Raw genomic sequence first — 5,220 nt, 5'->3', positions numbered from 1 at the left:
CTTTATTCTTTCGTTGTGAAGTAAATATTGGCTCTGACATGTGAATCACTGAGATGCATAATCATTGATTGTTTTGAATGTTCTCTATGAATTTTCAGGCCTGTGTGTTTGATTGCAATGTACAGGAACGCTAAAAAGCTGCTCAAACTCTTTGTACTCCTTCTGTTCCTTTTTACTTCGCACATTGTGAAAGTGCATACTTTTTTCTATAAGATTGGTCAAAGTAGAGATACTTTGAGTGCAGACAAAACTTGTATGCAGACTAGAAAGGACCAGAGGGAGTACGTGTGAAACTGCTGCAAACGAGGTGATCACCCTAGGAATAATGCTAGTACGTATTGTTTTGCATGTTCATCCAATGCAAGTGATACAAGAATTCGAACTAATCGAAATAAATTCATTCATACATGGTCGGATTTCATATAAACATGCCGGATTTCATTACATTTCATACATTCTTCAACTAAAAAGGGGTGCGCTGGAGGTATAGTTAATTAACCGAAGCTACCTACCTGTGTCCGGCTGAGCCGAACAGAAGCTTCAGTGACTTAACTGCAGGTGCAGTTGCATAACTGACATGTGGCCTTGATGCCTGTTGGGCCCACGTGTCAGTCAGCCAACTACACCAGCGATTAAGTAGAAGCAGCGTCCTTCTCCAACATAGCTCTCCGACTCCACGTCGCCGCCAAGAAGCTAACCGGCCGTTAGTGGTCAACCCGCCTAGCTTGTCATAGCGATTAGGGCAACTAGGAGCCTAATGATCAGGATCCCCACATGACAAACACCTTTCTTCTTGTCATTCTTCTTCTTGAAGTTCGTGTGTTGCAAAGCCTTGTTCTTCCCATCAAACTTAGCTTTACCATCAAACTTGCCCTTGTTCTTGAACTTGTGGGGCTGGAAGTTCTTCTTCTGTACCAGATTGGCACTAGATCCTCCCTCAGTTCCTTGAGCACGTGTCTCCTTTGCTCTCGCCTTTTCTTCCACATCAAGAGTGCCAATGAGATCCACGAAGGAGGAAGCTTAGTGATGATACCTCCGGCAACAAACTTGTCCGGTAGCATACAACTGAAGTGCTCAAGTTCTCTAGCAAATGACTGTATCTCATGAGCTTGCTCAACCACGGAGCGCTCTTCAATCATCCTATAATCATAGAATTGCTCCATGATGTACAGCTCATTGCCAGCAACTGGAGGGTAGCAGCGGTGGCCTTACTTGGACCCGAGCGGCGGCGACCTACCGTGTTCTACTCTTCCTCGTTTTCTGTGTGGCGCGGCCTCGTTGGCAGCGGGGCGGGGCCTCGGAGGAGCCGGCAATGTCCTCTGTCTCGTTGCCGGCGGGCGGCGCCTCGGCGGAGCAGGGGAAATCCCCCCCTTGTTGCCGGCAGGGTGGGGCCTCGGCGGAGCCGGCGGTGTCCTCTGCCTCGTTGTTGGCGCCGCGGGGCCTCGGCGGAGCAGGGCCTCGTCAACGCCAGCGGAGCGGGGACTCGTCGGAGCCGGCATTGTCCTCTGTCTCGTCCTCGGTCTCGCCAAACAGCACCTCGCCCGCTTCATCACCCTCTTTGTAGGCGGCCACAGCCTCCACCACCCGCATGTGGTACCGCCAGCGCTCGAGGAGGCCCTCGCGGGCGGAGCGGTACCAGTCGAGCAGCGCCTCCTACTCCGCCCGCTCCGCGGCGATCTGCTCGTCCGCCTGCAGGTGCTCCTGGAGGAGATGGTGGTTGTAGACGGCGTCGGCATGCGCCTCCCGGAACTGCTCCTCATGCTTCTGCCTCACCGTGTCTATATATTGGGCACGGGCCTCGCTGATGGTCATGGTGCAATGCACCGGCGACGATGGCGCGGGGGGTGGGGGGTTGGCGCCGGATCGTCGACTACCATGTTCTCCATTGGGACGTCGTCATCCTCCGGCTGCCTGCCGGCCAGCCAGTCGGCAGCAATGGCTGCCATCTCCTTGTGATCCGTCGTCCGCCCGTCCCGAAGAGCGCTGGAGCGCGAGGAAGCCATGGTGGGCAGTAGTGGTGTGGACAGGAGAATAGGAACGGATGCGTATGACTGCGGCTATGGCCGGCGCAGCAGTTTATATAGCAATGGTGGGCGGCGGAGGGATGGACGTATGGCGCCGGAGTAGCCGCGTCGGCAACCGTGTATCATTAATGTGGGCGGCAGAAGGACGGACGGACGACACTTGTATCGTTTGAAGGCGGAGCAATCGCATGCACTGGGAAGTGGGGCGGGTGGCGCTGACCGTTTTGGGCGGAAAGCGCGCGTGTGCGAGGGAGGCGGTCTGGGTGGGCCAGGGCAGTCAGACTCGTGCTTGGCAGCAGGTCGGTCCAGCAGCCGGACATGCTGGCTCGCCAGCTACCTCGCGAGCTGAGCGACGACAATCAGACGATGGACGTAGCTTCCGACCAGGAGCCGGCGCCACTGTCCAAGCCGGTTCATGCCGTGTTCACCATAGAGTAGGTGCGGCCGCACTTCGATGCCCTAATGGCGGAAGAGCTACCAGCGCAGGAGGACCTGTGCTGCAACCTCCGTCTCCTCAACGAGCACCGGTGAACATGCGAACGACAATGCCTTCGCGGACATGTGGCCCTATGATCCTGGCTTCCCGAATGAGCAGCGGGTGCTGTATCAGACCATCCGTAGGGCCCGTGAGGCCCTCTCTGTCGTCCTTCGGGTTGTTGTGCTTGCCGTGGCGCCGCTGTCTCGCGTTGTGAACATGGTCAACGGACATGAGGGTGAGGAGATGACTTTACTTGGAGAGGATGACAGTGGGGACCCACCAGGGCCATAGCCGCACGTACGCAAGTGCCTCCTTATTAGTATATAAAACTATAAATTTTTTGCTTCCTCCTGGTTTCCCGACATCACGGTCCCACACCATTGTCAACCTATGTAGTCAATAAACGAGAGAATTGCACAAGAAGCGGCCGACAGCTGGGACCAAGCAGCTCGAGCAGTATTTGTATTTTTGAGGTGTGAGCACTGCAGAGTTTTGAGCGTTGTTTAGCCCAGATATTAATTTTTCTCCTCTGAACAACAACGAAAACATCGTTGCAGCTATTAACTGGGCGGGTTGTGGCCCGTCTAGCCCAGGCTAGATATCCGGCCCAGATATTAATTTTTTTCAAGATGAAAATGGCTGCAAATCTCCGCCCCACTGGGCTGCAACTCTTTCCTAGGAGGGATGCATTAGGCTTAACAAGAAAATGGGCTTTAAGAAATAATAAATGGGATGTAATTATAAAAACTGGGCAGTAACTATAAAAAATGCACCAAACACGTAATTACTTTATAAAAAATTATTTTTGGATATTGAAAATTTTAATTTCATTATTGTTGAGAGCGCAATGTTTCGTTGGAGTTTTACGTAATATAAATTTATATCAAAATTGTATTTAATCTGACTAGAAATTTCGGGATAAAAATATTTCGGATCCCATCAAAATGTGGGAAATTTTATTGAATTCTGTTTTGAACGGTTGGTTGAAATGGGCTGTACTTTTAACAAACTGTAAATGGGCTGTAGTAAATTCCATTAGAATTCAAAAATTGGTTGCACATTCTTACAAATCTCAAATGGGCTATAAGTTCTCTGCCACACACTTGTGGCCTCACTAAGTTGACGCGACCCCTAAAAAAAGAGTTGACGCGTATGCAGGGCTTTGTCAACTTATAGTCAACACACGGTTCTAGCAGCAGTGGCCGTTGGATGTCCATCCAACGGATGCCATGCTTCTTCTTCAATCTCGGATATTCTAGCTTCACCCGCCCAAAAAATGATTCCACCCCTTGACATCTGGGGCACACCGTTTCGGAAGCTGACCTATGGGCCTACTAAGTTAACGCGTACGAAGGGCTTTGTCAACTTAGTCAATATAAATGATTCTAGCTGCAGTGAGCGTACGATGTCCATCCAACGGCCGTCGTGCTTCTTCAACCTCTGGTCTTCTTGCTCCAGCCGCCCAAAGCAGCGCCGGTCGTGCCGCCTGCTCCTGCTTCCCGTGGCCAGCTGTGCTGCCGCAGAGGCCTCACCGCCCCCTACTACTCCCACCGCTGGCCAGGCCATCCCTCCACGCACCCACACCCCCTGTTATTCTGTGGCGATGGCAGCCTCACACCGCAGCCGAACCAGTGAACCCTCGTACTCCTCTCCGCATGGGTATCCACTGCCGCGTCTTCCCCGGCTCTGCGTCGTCCCCTTCCTAGGCCTGGCCGTTGTCCACCTCCGTGGTGCTCGCGGCGCGGCGTGGTCAATGTGGTCAACGACCGACTTCCATCGGAAGAGTACTGTACATGGAGAGGCTGACAGCTGGGTCCACGGCCGCAGTAAGGAAGTGCCTCCTTATTACGCGCAAAATAATTATTCCTCCACCTAACAGCGGGGACCCACCAGACGGGCCACCGTATTTCGCATGCTAAACGTTTCCCCCTGACAGCTGGGACCCACCAGCTACATCTTCGCACATAAGGAAGTGCGTCCGGGTAGAAAAACAATTCGCCCCCCTGACTGCTGGGACCCACTAGCTACATCTTCGCACGCAAGGAAGTGTCTGACAGTCGGGACCCACCTGGACGAAGCGTACGTAGCGTTGTCATTCTGGTCGCGAACGTGTACGTACATACTAGTCGATGTAGAGGCCCGCATGTTTCCTAGAAGAGGCGTGCACGTAGCATGTACACGTACGTGCAGCAGCCAGGGTGCAAGAAAGTAAATACGGCCACGTACGTACATACGGGCGGGGTCTCGAACGCCTACTCGCGCGTACGTACGGCCAGGGCTCGTGTACATGACTGGGTCAGAACGGAGAAACTGCGTTGTCGTCGTGTTCATGGGGAGGCAACGAAATGCGTCGTGTTCATCGGGAGGCAACGGAACGCATGGGAGCCAACTGGCTTGGACGGAACAGCCGACGGAAACGAGGCCTGGCATGCCGCAGAACGGAGGAAACGGCCTTGTGTTCGACCGTCCACGTTTGAAACGGGATCCTGTTCATCAGGAGGGGTCTGGCGTACCGCAAAATGGAGGAAACAGACCTCCTACGATCGAAACGGGGGTCATATTGATCGGGAGGGGTGTGGCGTATCGCAAAACGGATGAAACAGACTTGTGTTGGAGCGCTACGGTCGAAACGGCGTCCTGTTCATCGGGAGAGGTGTGGTGTACCGTAAAACGGGACTCCACGGGATACTGTTCATCTCCACCGTCAACCCCCTCCAG

Source organism: Triticum aestivum, chromosome 5D, assembly GCF_018294505.1.
Source record: "Triticum aestivum cultivar Chinese Spring chromosome 5D, IWGSC CS RefSeq v2.1, whole genome shotgun sequence".
In the NCBI taxonomy this organism is placed as follows: domain Eukaryota; kingdom Viridiplantae; phylum Streptophyta; class Magnoliopsida; order Poales; family Poaceae; genus Triticum; species Triticum aestivum.
This window is presented reverse-complemented; position numbering follows the sequence as displayed.